Raw genomic sequence first — 19,494 nt, 5'->3', positions numbered from 1 at the left:
TGCCTGGAAAAGGTATGTAATGAGGACCACATTGCAGTTCGGCAAATCTTGATGGGAGACAGTAATCTAATCTCTGCCCATGACACTGCCTGAGCCCTAGTGGAATGAGCCCTAAACTGACTAGGCAATAGCTGCTCAGCATCCACATACACTGTCATGACTACCTTCTTAATTCAGCGGGCTATTGTAGCCTGCGATGCAGACTCACTCTGTTTACTCCCTCCATGGAGTATAAACAGCCAGTCTGTCTTCCTGAGAGGTACAAAAACCTCTAAATACCTCTTGATATCCAAGGATCGTAACAGGCAATATTCATCCAATCTCTCTCCCTGTCCAAAGTTGGGTAGGAAATTGACTGATTCAAGTGAAAATCCGAGACTACCTTTGGCAAAAAAGATGGAACAGTACACAACTGGATCGCTCCTGAAGTCACTCTCAGAAACAGCTCCCGGCAAGACAATGCCTGCAGTTACGAGACTCTATGTGCAGAACAAATTGCCTTAAGAAACACAGTTTTTAACATAAGAAACCTCAAGGAAAGGCTATGCAGTGGTCAAAAGATGGGACCTGCCAGGAAATCCAAAACCAGATTAAGACTCCACAAGGGTACTGGCAACCGCAGGAGAGGATGAAGATGCTTCACCCCTTTTAAGAAATGAGCCACATCTGAATGAGCCGACAAGAGTCCACCATTCACCTGATCATGGAAACAGGCAAGAGCCGCCACCTGTACCTTCAATAGATTAAGGGCCAATCCTTTTCTCAATCCATCCTGCAAAATTTCCAAAATAAGCGGGATCTTAACCGAACGAGGCAGAATCCCTTGATTCTCAAAGCAATTTCAAACACTCGCCAAACCTGCACTTAGGTTAAAGGAAGTGGAAAACTTTCTCGATTGTAGTAAGATGGCAATCACCACAGTGGAATATCCAATCTTCAGCATCTGAGTCTTTTCAAGGGCCATACCATAAGACAAAATTGAATCGGATCTTCGTGAAGAACAGGCCCCTGTCGCAGGAAATTCCTGTGAACTGGTAAATGGATAGGAGGGTCCACCAGAAGCCTTCGCAAATCTGCATACCACGGCCTCCTGGGCCAATCTGGTGCCACCAGAAGTACCATCCCTGTGTGACTCTCGATTCTCCGAATCATTCTGCCCAATATGTGCCACGGGGGAAAGACATATAGGAGCTTGTCCTCTGACCACTCCTGCATGACGGCTTTGATAACCAACGACTTTTTATCTCTCCTGCAAATGAAGAAGCGAAGAACCTTCGTCTTGTGAGATGTCACCAGCAGGTCTAGAAACGGAAGGCTTGAGCAGTCTACTATGAGCTAGAATGCCTCGTTTGACAATTCCCATTCTCCTGGGTCCAGACTGACTGCTGAGAAAGTCAGTTCTTACATTGTCTTTTCCTGAAATGTGGGAGGCTGCGATCTCCTGAAGATGCACTTCTGCCCATTCCATGAGTTAGGCTATTTCCTGCAACACTTGTTAGCTCTTGGTTCCTCCCTGGCGATTGATGAAAGCTATTGTGGTTGTATTGTCTGACAATATCCGGACAACTCGACTCTGCAATCGGTCGACAAATTGTAAGCATGCCAACAGGACCCCTGTGCTTCTAGTCGATTGATACTTCAGAAAGACTCTTCTATACTCCAGCGCCCTTATGTCATCAACTCGTCAATGGGCCCTCTAACCCTGTAGGCTTGCATCTGTCGTGAGTACTAGTCAGTCCGGTGATCATAGGGAAACTCCCTTACTTAGATGGTTCACTTGCAACCACCACTGCAGCTGCATGCTGATCTCCACCAGCAGGTGAAGCTGAATCGAATAGTCTTGAGACTGAGGATTCCAACGAGCCAGCAAGGTGTGCTAAAGTGGGCGCATATGCGCCCTTGCCCATGGAACCACCTCTATGGTGGCCGCCATCAATCTGAGCAATTGTAGATATGACCACACTGTCGGGCATATTGTTTCTGTCAATAAATACATTTGCGCCATAAGCTTCTGAATGCAGCTCCAGCAGGATCGCCCTGCCTTGCTTCATGTCAAACCGAACACAGAGATACTCGAGTGTCTGGGATGGCTGTAGATTGCTCTTGGCTAAGTTCACCACCCAACCTAGTTCCTGTAGCAAGGAGATCATCCTGCATGAGACCCAAAGGCTGTCTTCTAGACTCTTGGCCCAAATCAGCCAATCATGTAAGTACTGGTGAACCAGATTGCCATCCTCCCTCAATACTATCACAACCATCACAATCACTTTGGAAAAGGTTCTGGGCATGGTGGCCAATCCAAAGGGCAGCGCTCGAAACTGATAATGTAACTCCCAAAACAGTGAAACGCAGAAGACGTTGATGCTCAGGCGGATGGGAATATGAAGATAGCCTCTGACAAATCCAGAGATGTCAGAAACTCCCCCTTTACTGCTATCACTGAGCGCAAGGTCTCTGTGAAAAAAGATACTCGCGAATGACGGTTGACTCCCTTGAGATCTAGGATGAAGCGAAAGGAGCTCTTTCTTGGGCACAATGAAATAAATGGAATCTCGGCCCATATTTTCTTGAGACCTGGGCACTAGAACTACAGCTCGCAGGCTGAGAAGCTTTGACAACGTACACTCCACTGTGGAGAGTGCATGGAGACACCATTAAGATGTCTAGAGGAACACTGAGAAACTCCAGAGTGTAACCATCTCATCAGGATCCACTTGTCTGACGTGATCTTGACTCACCTCCAATAAAAAAAAGAGAGGCGACCCCCCCCGCCTGATCCTGGGGATGGGTCAACACACCTTCATTGAGAGGCTTGGGGGGGGGGCACTGCTCTGCGTCCCTTTTGGGCTGTCTGGGTCGAAAGGACTGAGACCTAGCCAAAGGCAAAGTCATCTGGGAAGCTGCTTCTCTGTAGGGTCAAAAGCATCTGAAACCCCTAGCACGACTTCTAGTGCCAAAGGAGCGCGGTGTCTGCTTCTTATCCTCTGGTAACAAAGGAATCTGTGCCTCACCTCACTTATTGGCCATTTTTTCTAGCTCACTCCCAAACAAGAGTGATCCTTTAAAAGGTAATTTTGTAAGATTAGACTTTGAAATCGTATCAGCTGACCAATTCCTTAGTCATAGCTGACGCCTCGCCGCTATTACCTAAGTCACTCCTCTGGCTGAAGTACAGACCAGGTTGCAGCCTGCATCTGCCAAAAAGGTGACTGCCGATTCCACCACTATCCATCACACCAGATTCATTGATTTCCTGAGAGAGAAGCAAACAAGAGCGAGCTTCAATGGAGCAACAGGAAGCTATCTGCAAATTCATTGCCATCACTTCAAAGAACTGCTTAAGAATGGCCTCAATTCTTCTATCTTGTGCATCCTTCAATGCCGTTCCCCCTTCTAAGAGGATAGTCGTCCTCTTGGTGATGGCACACACCACCGCATCTACTTTCAGAAAGCTAAATTACTTTCTCACAGCCGGATCCTGGGGGTACAGTCCTTCCAAGGTTTGTCCCCCTTTTAAATTAGCTTCTGGGGGGCCCCATTCAAGATCAATCAATTCTTGAATAGCTTCCATAGTATGGAAGAAACAGGCTGCTTTACCCAAAGAAATCAAAATGGGATCTTTCTTTGGCTCAGACTTTGAATCATCCCCCAGTACCCCCAGCATCTTCAATGTCTGGGAAATCAGAGCCAGTAGCTCATCTCTATGAAAGAAATGGAACAAAGTTCTATATGGCTCCAGCCCGAGGAATTTCCCCATCCTCCAAAGAGTAAGGATCAGCTTCATCATCCATACCATCTGGGTCCCCATCAGCGTGACCCACAGCAGGTCTTGACGTACTCCAACGATTACCCACCACACTAGGTGCGCAGGCAGCCTGCAGTCCTAAATTGTTATGACTGGTCGGGGCCCAATGACTGTGCCTGAAGAAAGGACTGCAGCCCTTGAAAAAACTGCATCCAAGAAAAGGCAGAGGAGTCCATACCAAAACCAGGGAGCATCGGTCCTACACCTACTGAACTACCTTCCCCCACTGACAAACCAGTTAGGGAAGCCCCAATTCCAGGCAAAACCTCTGGCAACTGTTTTTCCATTCCCACATCATGCTGGGAAGAACTGGGCTTAGCAAAATCAGACAGTCTCCCTGAGCCTCCAAACAGTGCTGACATAAGTTAGATGGGATGCCAGGCTAAGATGCCGAAATATGGCAAGCAGCACAAAGGGTAAGGCGCTTAGGTTCCTTTGCTATTGGCGCCATAGATAATAGCATGCTCTAAACAAGCATCTGAGAACTGTGCGCCCAGGTGTGCTCGCAATAGACACTTGTAAAAATAGGTGCTCAAAAAATGGGCACTCAAACATTAGGCACCTAATGCACTTATTCAGGTAGACTCCCAACTTGAGTGCCCGTCTAGGTGCTCTGAAGTGCTCCACTGGCTTCCAACTAGGCGCACAACTGAGCACTCAGGTAGGCGTCCCTATGCACCCAACTGAGCATCTAGCTAGGCACACAACTAGATGCACAGCCGGGCATGTAAGCATGAATCGATGTATCTGAAGAGGGCAACCTTATGCACAAAGAAAAAAGCATGTGTACCCCATGCAGCAAAACAATCTAAGCCTGAGAGCGGGGCCTAGCCCAGAAGGTTGCTCAACCTGCCAGGTTGCCCAAGTCTCCCAAGCTACCTCGGAGGCAAGAATGGACTTTGGATCGGCACACAGAGAACAGAGGGAAGAGGAATCCCTAAATCAACTCCCCCTCTTTTTATTTTTAAATTTTTAAATTACTCTTTTCCTGAGCTTAGCCCATCCTGGCAGAGTACAGAGTCTGTCTCCGGCTGCAGTGGGGAGAGGGCATATATCTTCACCACTGTGCTCGGCTTCCTGCAGTTGCTTGCCTTTCAGCTGGGTTTTTTTTTTGTTTTTTTAAAGCTAAGACCACACTGGCAAAAACAAGCTACCAGACCAAGGCACTCATTTGAGGGAAGGATCAGAAGGGAGGGACCACAAGGTATCACCACAGAAGAACAGGGCAATAAACATCCTCTTTCTTTTCTCCTCATCTAAAAAAAAAAACAAACTTTAAATGCAATCCCCAGCAGGGAGATGCACATCCACCATCTGCTGGAGACAGAGAATACTGGCAGGCTGATATCAGTGCAGGGGTATATATACCATGTCGTCAGATTTGCTCCGTCTCCATCTGCTGGTAGAGGTGCAGAACCCACTGGTCGTCGATCCACTTATCCGAATGCTAAGAAGCAATATATTAAGAGTAACAAATACATTAAATGCTCAAATAGCCGTGTTTTGGCAAAACATCTGCATCAGGGGTGTATACTCCCAAACTTCTTTTCACAAAACCAGAAAAAATTGTAATCAAAGACCAAAAGTATTATCACAAATATAATAGGGGAAGAACACCATTTAAAATCAATTAGCCTACAGACATCAGAAACCTGGCCAAGTACCCTGGAAGCTTGAAAACCTATTTTGTGATATCAAGTAGTCTAAATAAAAATCTAAATTTGTGGTGCTTTGGCACAGAGCTATTGCACAGACAGTCTTTGCTTTGGGGATGTGCTTATGTTTTTGCAGACAGGATCTGGGACTTTGGCAGAGAACAAACTGCCATTTTTGGGCCTTTTAATATGGATGACAGAGAGCTGCTCCTTATGCCTTTGTCATGGTTTGCAGCCATTGGAACTAACATCTGCAACAGTAGGGTGTCCCTGTTCAACTCCTCTTGGATTTACATTTAGACTACTTGATATCGCAACTCAGATTTTCAAGCCTCCAGTATTGTCAAACAACGTCTAAAACCAAATGATTTTACATAGGATTCTTCCCCTATTATATTTGTACCATTACATTTGGGAGTAATATTCATTAAGCTGGTTAGTGGACAGATTATCTGCTAAAGTCCCATATATTCAGAGGGATAAATGTATGACCAGATACAATTCTATAACTGGATATCTTCAAAGGTATCTGATTAAGCAGCACCTTCAAACCTTTCTTTAAAAAGTCATCTGTGGGCCAACATTCACATTCTCACCTCCTCCCCAATATATTCAAATTGGCCAAGCAATGCCAACTCCCCCAACAACCCTCCCCCAAGTAAAATTTGTAGGCCGGGTGGGGGAGGGGGTGGTGGTTCACTAGCCACCCCAACCCTTTTCCTTAATGCCACCCCTGCCAACTTTCTTCCCTACCTTCTATCCACCTGCAACCAATACAGTGATACCTCCCACACCCTTACCCCGCATGGAGCTTAAAAACCCCAGCTGGGAGCGAGATAACCTCTTACCTGCTCCCAGCATTTCCAGCGTTGTTCTAAATGACAAATACTGGAAGTATAAGCTCTAAAACAGGTCTAAATTTATCTAACTTACAGGCTCATTCTTCAATTTGCGACAGGCCATTATTGCGCTCGTTATGGCGCATCGTAAATCGCATATGCAAATTTTAAATTTCTTTTGAAGTGGGAGGAGTTAGGGCGGGGTTAAGATAAATTAGGGGCTGGTAGCCCTGCGAGCGATGAAGTATTACACATTAGCATAGGGAATTTTGCCAGAAATAGCTGCACCTTTTTTTTTTTTTTTTTGAGGGCGCTAAGGGAAAAGGATGGTAGCGCGGCTGATGTAGCGATGGTCGATGCCCCAATGCTGCATTCTATATTTTACCGATGCGATGTGGTAGGCTGCAAATTTGCCTAGCCATGCCCCTTTTTCCAACAAGGACGCTAGCTTTGCTATAAATATAGCATTTTGAAGAATCTAGGCCTTAGACAGATATAGTTAGATGGATAACTAAACCCCTCCCAGAACTTCTTAGGTGTTTCTTTAGTCTGAAATGAAAGTGAAATCTAAACTGAAAAAACCACCTCATTTTTGGTTCAGTTTGTTTCAAACAAAATAGTGGTGCCTCTAAAAAAAAAACCTCAAAATATTTTTGGATCTTTGGTTTCGGCAAGAAAACAAAGACACACCCCTTCCTGCTTCTGTGAGTATCAGATACTGAAAGGGGCAGGAGTGATCCCCATCTGCCCCACCGGCTCTGGTTAAAAAATGAAGCTGGGAGGGTGGGGGGGGGGGGGTGGAGGAGGAGCTAAGATAGCAACATTACTCCAAGCTCTTTTCATTCTGCTTTTGCTGTTTTCTTGAATGGTTGGTTTCCTACCGTTTTCTGACTTGAGAGGTCTCTCAAAAGGAAGACTAAGTTATGTTTTCCACCTACCGTGTCCTTGACGCCAATGTCTCAACAGAAAATGGATGTCTTTCTGGAGACAGATTATGGAGACAGAGGGGGAAGATAGCTCTGTTGTTGCACTGTGTGAAGAAGAGTTTGATCTGGCTGGAGATGAGGTTTCTCTCACCTACCCCAACTCTGTCCCATTGGCATCCTATCCTCAACAGCCAGGTTCTATGCTCGAGTTGTTGTATTCAGATGACGTTGAGCGTCAAACTGTTAGACATGGAGTTGCCACGGGAACTGAAGGAGATCAAACTAAGAGCAGCCAGGAGGGGAAAAGCATGCTTCCTTAGAGGCTTTGCAGGCTTGGGATATCCAGCCTGAAGGTTGTGTTGCAGGATCCTTGTCATTTTTGTCAGCTCGAGATTACACGTCTCTATCCCACCTCATCAAACCCCTTGTGGGTACAATGGACTCCTTGTGGTCAATTTTAGTTAGATTGGACTCTTCAATCACAGCTGCTGCTGATAACATATCTGTTTTGGTGAACTCAATTCAATCTCTAGGTAAGATATAGAAAGACATAGCCAAGAGAATTGACAAAGATCTTTTGGATTTTAAGGAGGAAAGCAGAGTTGCTTACCTGTAACAGGTGTTCTCCTAGGACAGCAGGATGCTAGTCCTCACACATGAGTGACATCATCGGATAGAGCCTGGCATGGAAAATATGTGTCAAAGTTTCTGGAACTTTGACTAGGCACACTGAGCATACCCTAATCCACGCGTGGTCCCTCTTCAGTCTCGTAACAAAGAATTACAATAAAAATAAAATATAAACCGTAGGAGAAAAACAACTCTGCAAGGTGGCGGGAGGGTTTCGTGAGGACTATAATCCTGCTTCCTCAGAGAACACCTGTTACGGGTAAGCAACTCTGCTTTCTTCTAGGACAAACAGGATGGTATTCCTCACACATGGGTGAATCCCTAGCTACAGGCTGCTCCCCAACACAAAAAGAGGACCAACAAGCACCAACCAGGTGCCATCGGGCATAACAACCACAGTGCTGTTGGTAGCAGAGGGGGGGAGACAGCCTGAACCCAATTAACAGGCCCTAGGTAGGGAGAGTTGGGTTCTACACCTCAAACTACTGTTACATCGACCATTTTATCCAGACAGTAGCGTAATGCAAATGTGTAGAAAGAACTCCACATTACAGTCTTACAGATGATCTCCACGGGAACTGCTCGCAAGTGAGCCCCCGACATTGTAATGGATCTAACAGAATGAGCCTTTACATGATCCCCAAGATGCAGTCCCATCCTGGGATTTTGCTGGAGTGTTGGCTGGGGCTTGGGTGCTGCCTTGGATGACCGCGATGGCTCACCTTCTGGGAACAGGAGAGAGGGCCTGGAGGACAGTAATTCCTCTGGTGGTAGAAAGACTTCCTCGGGCCATACCTCGCCGACCTCCTGGCTGAGGAGGGTGGGTCTGAAGTGCTAGCGGAGAATTGTTGGAGGGTCTCATGGTGATCCTGCAACTGAGCCACCGTGTCCTTCATCTTATCTCCAAAGAGATTCTCCCCTGTGCACAGCAGGTCAGTGAGTCTTTCCTGTACCTCCAGTCGGAGCCATGCCATTCTGCAAGCACTGATTCCCAGTGCAGAGACTCTCGCTGCTGTCTCAAAAACATCATTGGTGCATTGCACCTCGTGTTTCCCGCTCTCCAGGCTCTGTCTTGCTGCTGTTGAAGTAGCTGCTTGGCCGCCTCCTGCACATGCTTCTAGAGGTTGTGAGAGTATTGGCTCATGCAGAGCTGGTAGGAGGCAATGTGGGCAATGAACATAGCCCCCTAAAAAACTTTCCTCCTAAGGGTATTGTTCAGTGCTCTATGCTCTCTCCCTGGGGCACCAAGGCATGGGTCCGAGAGCGCTTGGACTTCTTGAAAGCGGAGTCAACCACTACCATTTGGTGTGCCAGCTGACGCTTGTCGAATCTGGTAGACTGTTGGATGAGGTAAATCCCGTCCGCCTTCCTGTTAACAGGAGGAACCGTGAAGGAGTGCTCCCAAATCCTCAACAGCAACTCCTTAAAGATCTTGTGCACCAGGACTTCCACAATCTCTTTAGGAGCCTCCACATACTGAAGGATCTCCAGCATTTTGTGTCAGACATCCTCCTCTATCATTAACTGAAAACGGATGGCTTCCCCCATTGCCCGCAAAAAGCCTGCGAAGGTCAGGTCCTCAGGGGGAGACCTCCTTTGTTCCTCTGGAGGAGAACGTTCTGAGGGGATACCTTCCAAGTCCTCAGAGAAGGATTCAGCAGTATCATTCCCCCCTCCCGTCAGGTGCTCAGCCTTTGTCCAGGGGCGTAGGCTTCAATGGCATTGGAGCTAGACCTGGAAAAGCTGGATAGGGATTTCAGACCGCAGTGTCGGCACCAGCACCAACAGGGCTTCCTCAGAGGAGGAACCGGCAAAGATCACTGCATCGGTCGGGGGACACATCAGTGCCCTGCTGGGCATCGAGGGCACTCCAGGAACCAATACCAGCTGGATCAGTAACACACCGATAAGCACTTTAAGACGCTCTGTCGGTGCCACTGGCTTGATGTCCCGCAGCACCCGGTTGACCACCAGCTGGACTCTATGCTCCAACTCTTCCTCAAAAGTTGCCGATGCCAAAACGGACTGGGAGGCAGGAAGGGTGGCCAGATCACCTTGGAACCTGGAGGTGGATCGCCGGACACCTGAACCAATGGAGACCTTCTTGGACCCCTGGCATCGATGAAGGATAGGCATTCCTCACCACGGGGCTGCTTCGGGAGCATCTCAGCAAGAGCCAGCGTGAACCCAAGTCTGGCACTGTGCATTGAGGGCAACTGGTGCCGATGCTTCCTTAGCTTCCCTCTGTGCTCAGCCCGGTTTTTCCCCAGTGCTGAGGTCGAAGAATAACCTGATGTCCTTGACCGAGAGGAAACTGACAGGGGCTGGTCCCCAGCACCCCTATTTGCTGGCGGCATCGACGGAGCGAATGGCCCCACCGATGGCTCTGTGTCCATCTGTTAGTCTCTGTGGTCCTTCAGCATCGTTGCCACCAATACCGAAGTCGATGGCTCGGACTTCCTCGCTCCGAAGTGCTTCTCCATCTTGTCGAGGTGAGCGCAACGTTCTTTAGGGGTCATCTGGTCACACAGGCGGCACCCTCGAATGTCATGCGATGCCCCCAGACAGAGGATGTATATCTTGTGCAGGTCCGTGATAGACATGGTCCTCTGGCACTGAGGGCATTGACAAAATCCTGACGAGGCCATGACAAGACAAACTGAAGAAGCGAAAAACAACAGCGAAGGTGATGGTCGATCGATGCCGGCGAGCAGCAAAGCACTGCCACTATGGAGGAACAGATTGAAAAAAAACTTACTGAACCGACGAAAACCCTGACTGGAAGCAAGGGGAAACAGAGAGGAACCTGCAATTGGAAAACACACGTGATAGATACCGAAAAAAAAAAAAAAAATCAGTGAAATTTTTCCAAAACGTTAGCTCAGCAACCATGATGTGATAGCTTTCTAAGCTATTTCTAAGAAGCTTTTTGAAAATAATTATTTATGGGCCAGCTAGTTTGGTATAGCCTGATGTTCCTAAAGCAACTCAGAAAGGAAGATAATACAGCAGAGGGCCTAAACTCTACTGAGGCTTCGAGAGCCCCCTTTTAAACTTTTTAGAAGGGGGTTAAAGGCCTGGTTGTTCAAGAAAGTGTATTTGTAATTTTAAAATGCTGATGATTTTATGTAATTATTTTTATTTTTACTTATGTTTTATGAAAGTTTTTATTGTGATCCGCACTGAACTCTTTGTGGAAGTAGCGGAATATAAGTTTATGTAAATAAAGAGAATCTTTCTTGGCCATGCATCAAGAGAGTAAAGCTTTAGGTTCATACTTTTTCTTGAGGTAGCCATCAAATGTTTCGTTTCATATGCGCAGGTGGATAATGTGTTGTTTTGTTTTTGCTCTTGATTTGAAGAAGCTTTTTAGTGGGAAGGGGTGGTGGGGGAGCAGGCATTCTGGATTCAGTTGATAGAATATAAATATAATCTCAGACCTTCCATTACGCCTATTCCTTTATTATACTACCTTTTCTTTTTTACACCCTCTTCATCTTTTTCTTTGTTTCTCTTCCCCCTTTTTTTTCTTTTTAATTTGTGGGCTGCTTGTTGTGACTATTTTTTTTCCCTGATATTTTTGATTGTATTTTCTTAAGGTTCAACATTTCTGTAACAAGGTTTCCTTTTGGAAATTAATTAAAAGTATATAAATAGGAACGATAACCTTAAAACGTGTATATGGGTGCACGGCCAGATGAGCTGCAATTTCATATCCTTTGCACAGGTGTGCGCACATATTATAAAATAGGCCGGGCACATGTGCTCCCTTTTAAGAGTGTATGCATACAGCAAGGAAATGTCAGTTTTGAGATATGCAAGTGAGGGACATGACCAGTTTCACCAGTTTGCCCAGTCTACAGCTAGGTTCTCAAGACCGCCCTAGTTCTTTATAATTCACTCTCCTGCCCCCCCCCCCCCCCCAACCCAGACCTCTCAATCAGTTATACGTGGCTAGAAATTGTTTTATTCTGACTTACACCTCAGCTACAGCAGAAGTAAAGTTGCGCTGAAATGGACCTGGATGTGCGCCCATGTGCATATATATATACATGCATATCTCTTGGCCTTGCCTGGAACACCCATGCCTGGACATTCAGCCCCTTTTTCCTCTTATGCAAGATATTCATGCATCAGTACTTGTGTACATATGTGGCCGATTTATAAAAATCAGGTGGCTGTGAATAAATGATACATACACATCCATCTTCTGATTTTGGCGCATGTATTGCTTTTAAAATTCACCTTAAGAGTTTTAAAAAGTGGAGCTGGTTCTTAGGGCCAGCTGGCATCAAGTTGCTTTACAACTATAAAACAACTTGGCCCTACCCAGTCCTGAGAATTGGCACCATTTTCTAACTAGAATCAGCAGGGCAAGAGTGACTGGGGATGACTCCTGCTTCTTTCAGCCTCAGAGAGCCATGGAAGAGGTAAGGGGGTTGGGTGGGGGGCCTGTAGAAGGGTTATGGAAGAACATTTCTCTCTGCTATTTTTGTTTGAGAATTTAAAAAAAAATTTTTTAATGTTTATTTTGATTTGGGAAATGAACAAAACCAAACATTAAATGAGCCAAATCCCCACAAGAAAAAACAAATAAAAGAAACAAATAAAAGAAACAAATAAAATAAACCCAATCTGACTAAACTCTCTAGCACAAAAGATCGATCTTTCATCATTGCTGGATCAACAATATGGAACACCATGCCCTCTGAATTACGCCAGGAACTCTGTTACAAAAAATTTAAACAAAACCTTAAAACCTGGCTATTTAAAAAAGCCTACTATCAATGATCTGAATCCTCAACTACTCTTCCTAACTGCCACAATCTCTCATATATTGCTGATATTCTATTAATATAAAGTTATATACTGTATTGTTTTTCGTTTAGTTTCCTTGTTATATTGTAAAGCGCAATGCTGAATTACTGTTTGAATGTAAACCGAGGTGATGTTATTTACGTACCCCGGTATAGAAAAATCTATAAATAATAAATAATAAATAAACTAAATGAAAATTTTTCCCCTGCATCTTTCTAATATGTACACAAACAGTGTGTGTATGTATGCGTATACATATATAAAGATATAAAGAACATGAGAACTAAAATAAGCATGTGTACTAGACTTATCAGTCATATCTACCTTATAAATGGGCTCTGACCGACGGCCCGCAAATGCGCAGTAGAGAGCAGCTCTACCGCGCATGTGCGGGCCAGCACGTTGGTCAGAGCCGTGCCTGCCCGAAACAAAAAACATGGCGGTGGGGCCGCAGGAGCGGCGGCGGCCGCGAAGCAGGAGCGGGAGGAGGAGCAGAGGCGCCGCGCGCGAGTGACATCCCCCCCCCCGAGATCTGCCGGCAGGAGAAGCGGCGCCGCGCGCGAGTGACACCCCCCCCCCCCCGAGATCTGCCGGCAGGAGTGGCAGGAGAAGCAGCGGCGCCGTGCGCGAGTGACACCCCCCCCCCGAGATCTGCTGGCAGGAGCGGGAGGAGAAGGTGGTGAGAGGGAAGGTGAGAGGTGACAGAGGGAGGTGAGGGAGGGAGGAGAGAGGGAGGGAGGGAAGGTGAGAGAGAAGGAGGTGAGAGAGGGGGAGGGAGGTGTGAGAGAGAGGGGAAGGGAGGTGAGGGAGGGAGAGAGGGGGGTGAGAGAGGGAGGGAGGGAGGTGAGAGGGGGGGAGAGAGTGAAGGAGGAGGGAGAATGAGGGGGAGGGAGTGGGAAGGAAACGGACCGAGCCCGTTGTTACGGGCTTAACGGCTAGTATCTACCTTATAAATGGGCTCTGACCGACGGCCCGCAAATGCGCAGTAGAGAGCAGCTCTACCGCGCATGTGCGGGCCAGCACGTTGGTCAGAGCCGTGCCTGCCCGAAACAAAAACATGGCGGTGGGGCCGCAGGAGCGGCGGCGGCCCGCGAAGCAGGAGCGGGAGGAGGAGCAGAGGCGCCGCGCGCGAGTGACCATCTCCCCCCCCCCCCCGAGATCTGCCGGCAGGAAGAAGCGGCGCCTGCGCGCGAGTGACACCCCCCCCCCCCGAGATCTGCCGGCAGGAGTGGCAGGAGAAGCAGCGGCGCCGTGCGCGAGTGACACCCCCCCCCCCCGAGATCTGCTGGCAGGAGCGGGAGGAGAAGGTGGTGAGAGGGAAGGTGAGAGGTGACAGAGGGAGGTGAGGGAGGGAGGAGAGAGGGAGGGAGGGAAGGTGAGGAGAGAGAGGAGGTGAAGAGAGGGGGAGGGGAGGTGTGAGAGAGAGGGGAAGGGAGGTGAGGGAGGGAGGAGAGGGGGTGAGAGCGGGAGGGAGGGAGGTGAGAGGGGGGGGAGGAGGAGAGTGAAGGAGGAGGGAGAATGAGGGGGAGGGAGTGGGAAGGAAACGGACCGAGCCCGTTGTTACGGGCTTAACGGCTAGTATATAAATAAAACAATTAAAAATAGAAATGTTTTTCTAAATATCAGTAAAATCAAAAGAGAACTATTTTCAGAAAGCCTGTACAGCTGCGGCCGTAGCTGCAGTTACAGCTGCCGCCAAAGCACACCAAAAGGCTGAATGAGAGATCGCCCTGGACTTGTTGCAGCAGAAAAGAGAAGCAGCGATCCTTAAAGCCCAAATTAAGGTATTTGACGCGGCCCAGAACCACGGCGATGAAGGGGACCCACTCAGCTTCATGGCCCAGCGGACGCTGAACTATGTCATGGCTCACTCTCCAACTCTCACAAGTGCCAAAATGCCACCTCCCCAGAGCAACCCTCACACCAGGAGGTAGCACGCCTCCCTTCACAAATAGAGGCCTCGAACAAAGAAATCAGACCTGAAGCACAAAATGCCACGAAAACTGAACGCCATGGCAGTAATGCATCGGCTCTAAATCGCACGGACGCATGGCAGTTAACTCATGCGCCAAGCACATGCCCCAAGGCAGACACTTCCGTGCAACCATGGATCCCAACGTCCCGTGGGCATCGGGAACAAGAAAAAACTGGGCAGCCACACTCAGGAAGGGCCTCAGCTGAACACCCTGAACCTAAACAGGAGACAATTGATCAACCACAAGTCATCCACCCATCAAGGCCTATTAGCTTTCAGGACGAGTCTTCAGAAAGAGAAGACTTATCAAGGTATATGACTCGCCGAGAATTCATAACTGCAGGGCTCTAACAGTTCAACACCCGCCCTAAGAGTTACAGGGCATGGAAATCTGACTTTAAAGATGCTGTGAAGGATATGAGATTGACCCCGCAGGAAGAGATGAAGATGATGAAATGGTTGGGACGTGAATCGGTCGAACACGTGAGAAGATTAAAAAACGTCCACCCAGAGGATCCTCCTACACCTAAAAGAGGTGTGGGAGAGACTTGAGCGATATTATGGGGACCCAGTCGCCATAGAGAATGTGTGGTTTGAGGAAATGGAAAACTTTCCAGAAATATCCAGGAAGGATAACCGAAAGTTACAAGAACTGGGAGATCTTCTCTAAGAGGTGGAGACAGCGAAGGCTAAACTAATTTATCCGGGTCTCAACCTTTTGGACACATCACGAGGCACGAATGCCATCATAAATAAACTGCCAAGTGATATACAAGATAAATTGGCATCTCATGGTGCACAGTACAAAGAAGACAAAGAGTACCCACCTTTCCATGTCTTCGCAAAGTTCATACGAGACTTAGCAAGGCGCAGGAACGACCCTAGCTTCTCATACAACACACATGAGATACACAGAACCAGCCACCAAGTGGGCAAAAGGCCAACCAAGGAGCATGGCGGCAGCAGGAAGCCCATTTCCGTACACAAAATGGAAGTGTCGCCTGCAGCATCTACACCAGATCAACTTCCCCAATATGGATAGGGCAGAAGATCCAGACCGGCAGTGCCCAATACAAAAAAAACCTCACCCACTCAGAAAGTGTTGAGGATTCAAGGGGAAACCTTTGAAAGAGTGCAAAGAGCTGTTGAAATGGTACAGAATTTGCTACCGGTGCTGTTCTTCGTTCAACCATATGGCCAAAGACTGTAAAATAGCCATCAAGTGTTCAGAGTGTGGAAGCAACCAACACGATAGCACCCTGCACCCTGATGGATCATGATCCCATGCTTCTGGGACCTCACACCCCAGTCCAAACCACGGTGGGGAGGAGAAGGACGAGCAAACGCCAGAACCTAAAGTGATCCCCAAATATACATAAGTGTATAAGAGAAATAGCGACGGGAGATCCTGCACAAAAATATGCTTGGCCAGAATGTATCCCGAAGAGCTACCTGAGAAGACAGTCAAAATGTATGCCATCATAGATGAGCAGAGCAACAGATCTCTGGCAAGGCCAGAATTCTTCGACTTGTTTGGCATCAGTCACCACTACTCTCCGTACAACCTCAAAACCTGCTCAGGGGTCACCAGTGTGACAGGAAGGAGAGCAGGCGGATATGTGATAGAAATGATAGACGGCAGCAACAAGTCAAACTTGCCCATGCTCATCGAGAGCAACCAGATGCCCGACAACAGAGATGAGATTCCCACACCAGAAGCCACTCGGTACCATTCTCATCTAAAGTCCATAATGCATCATCTCCCACCACTAGACCTGGAAACAGAAATCCTGCTGCTATTGGGCAGAGACGCACCAGCACTGACCAAGGTCTTGGAGATGCGTTATGGCCCAACAGCCGGTCCCCTATGCTTACTAACTCACCTTGGGATGGGTGATGGTCTGTGAGGTCGGCTTGAATCGAACAGGGAAACCAAGCGTTCAGGCATACGCCACGAATATCTCAGAGGATGGAAATCGTACCCTATTTGAACCATGTCCTAATCACCTAAGCACCAAGGAGATCCTAAGCTGCGAAGAACTGAATCTCAATTCAGCTACCAGTCGGATCGCCCCCCCCTCCCCCCATTAGATGCAGAGGAACATCTAGGGAACCCAGTGCTTTAAGTCACCAAGGATGACGACAAACCTACCCTTTCAGTAGAGAATAAAAGTCCATCGCCTGCAGTGGCCACGCCCGGGCTCAGAAAGACAGCCCAAAAAGGAGATAAAGAGTACGACGCAGATGCCAGACACCTCATGGAAAAGGACTCCTATGTAGATGACGAGCTAAGGTTCCTACCTACTGCAGAGGAAGCAACACTGGCAAGCGCCAGTCTAAGGTTCCACGAAATAGCCTCCGACAATCCTGAAGTAATGAAGGCAACTTCTTCAGAGGATCATGCTAAAGACTCAGAGAACTCGGACCTGAGAATGGACACACCTCCTCTCCAATGAAACCTTGAGTTGAATTGGGATCCAAAGAGAAACGTCTTCACGTCCCAAGTCTCGACCCAAAGTAAACCACACACTCACCGAGGCGTCCCGTACACAGTCAACAGCCTGCACGATCCACTGGGGTTTGTAACTCCAGCCACAAAACAAGGAAGACACTTGTTAAGAGAGCCTTCGTCAAGTGCTACCGAGTGGGACACCCCACTACCTCAAGCAAGGAAGCCAGAATGGGAAAAGTGGAAGAGCCCCCTAAAAGTGCTTGAACAGCTCCACATACCACGTGCTCATGTTCCAGTACCACTAAAAACAAAGAGATCTGCATCTTCTCGGATGCATCTGTGAAGGACATAGCTGCGATAGTCTTTTTGAGAGTGACAGACGCAGAAGGAACAGTGCGTGAGGACTTCGGCAAGGCCAAGCTAGCACCACAGCCTAACCACACCATACCACATCTAGAATTGTGTGGAGCGGCGCTAGCAGTGGAAACAGTGGAGTTAACGACAGCCGAAACAGACATTTGAATTTATGCCGTCCATCTTCACATGGACAGCAAAGTAGTACTGAGTTACATCTACAACCAGACAAGAAGGTTCCATGTATACGCTCAACTTTGGGGATCAGCCACCCAGACCCGCTCCGACTGTGGAACCAACTTCGTAGGAACTCGTAAAGAGTTGAACACTGCATCTGTCATGCCTTCAGTGCAAAAGACTATGAACATTCCTGCGCCATGCGGAAACTTGACGGCGGGGAGCTTTACAGGCGGCAAAGGAAACAAGTCCAACAGCTTGCCAACTCCCTCCGGATCCATCGGAAGAAAGAGTACCTGCCGACTCTCCAACATCGAAGCAAGTGGCGATCCAAGATCTTCTACAGGCCCAACAATGAGGTGGTAGTCTTCATGTCGCATGAAGAAACTTGAACTTTGTGGACCGTTGTCCACACCAAAGACTCTCTCTCTCTTTGTGTTGTCTGTCTTTCATTTCAGATTGGTGAAACCTTGTGAAGAAGACATTGCCTATCTCCTGGATGACCGAGATGATCGGGAACTCCCTTGAACGTCGAAAGATCCAGTTACAATGGACTTTGCATTGTTGCATAATGATATAGTGGTATCTTGTGATACCAGATGGGGAGTGTTCTGTCCCCAGCAGTGGGTACATGTTTGTGTCTGTATATACTGCACTTAGTGAAAACACCCTTTTGTAACCCACGATAAAAACCTGTGAATCTTGCCTTTAAGGGAGTTTGCCCTTAAGAGGAGTTCCCTTCATCCTTTGCTTTCTCTCACTTGGGAGGGGTCCGTATGCCCTCTCAATCTAACTAGAGTCTTCTTAAGTGCCTTATTGGATCAAGGGACTGCCCTTCATGTTCCCTCCTGTGTCACGTGGATCCTAGGCTCGCTACCATTGGATCTCGCCCTCTAGCCCCAGCTTGTGGAGATCTTTCCTGTAATCACTCTCCAAGACTGTTAGTCAGTCTCAACCATGCTGCCTCAAAGCTAGAGGTGCCTGCAACCTCTGTGATACAATTAGCTTTTTTGCTGTACTGGTTCAGTAAGAAACACCCGGGTTTCCCTCTTCCAGACAACTAACTTTCCTTCTCAATCAGTCTTCAGGCAAAGATCTTTTAAGTTTGAAATTATTTATTGCACAGATAATTTTCCATTACTTACAACTGTTGCTTCCAAACGTATATGCCCCAGGCAGAGATCTTTGTAGCTGGAGATAGGCAGGAGAAGGGAGAATGGCGTTTCTTGGGATTCAGGATGAGAAGACAAGGGGGTTCTGAAGCTGATTTAATCTTTAGAATTAAAGCAGTAGGAAGAAATGTAAAAAAGCTAATTGTATCACAGAGGTTGCAAGCACCTCTAGCTTTGAGGCAGCATGGTTGAGACTGACTAACAGTCTTGGAGAGTGATTACAGGAAACATCTCCACAAGCTGGGGCTAGAGGGCGAGATCCAATGGTAGCGAGCCTAGGATCCACGTGACACAGGGGGGAACATGAAGGGCAGTCCCTTGAGCCAATAAGGCACCTAAGAAGACTCAAGCTAGATTGAGAGGGCATACAGACTCATCCCAAGTGAGAGAAAGCAAAGGATGAAGGGAACTTCTCTTAAGGGCAAGCTCCCTTAAAGGCAAGGCCACAGGTTTTTATCATGGGTTACAAAAGGGTGTTTCCACTAAGTACAGTATATACAGACACAAACATGTACCCACTGCTAGGGACAGAACAGCCTGTGTTTAATTTTTGTATTTAGTATATCATAAAATGATTTTTAACATAGCAAAATCTGTGTTTGATACTTGTGACTGGCAATGTTAGCATTAACATATGCTTTTGTTTTAATGAAGCTACAAGTGTTTTTTTCTTTTAATTTTTTACGAATTT

The 19,494-nt window shown here is 47.4% G+C and overlaps 1 protein-coding gene across 5 annotated transcripts in view; it reads right to left on the bottom strand.

Moving 5' to 3' along the window:
• PDE8A (phosphodiesterase 8A) overlaps positions 1 to 19,494 on the bottom strand; it is a 399,353-nt gene that overhangs the window by 97,085 nt on the left and 282,774 nt on the right. The window lies entirely within an intron of this gene.

Source organism: Rhinatrema bivittatum, chromosome 13, assembly GCF_901001135.1.
Source record: "Rhinatrema bivittatum chromosome 13, aRhiBiv1.1, whole genome shotgun sequence".
NCBI lineage: Eukaryota > Metazoa > Chordata > Amphibia > Gymnophiona > Rhinatrematidae > Rhinatrema > Rhinatrema bivittatum.
This window is presented reverse-complemented; position numbering and strand designations above follow the sequence as displayed.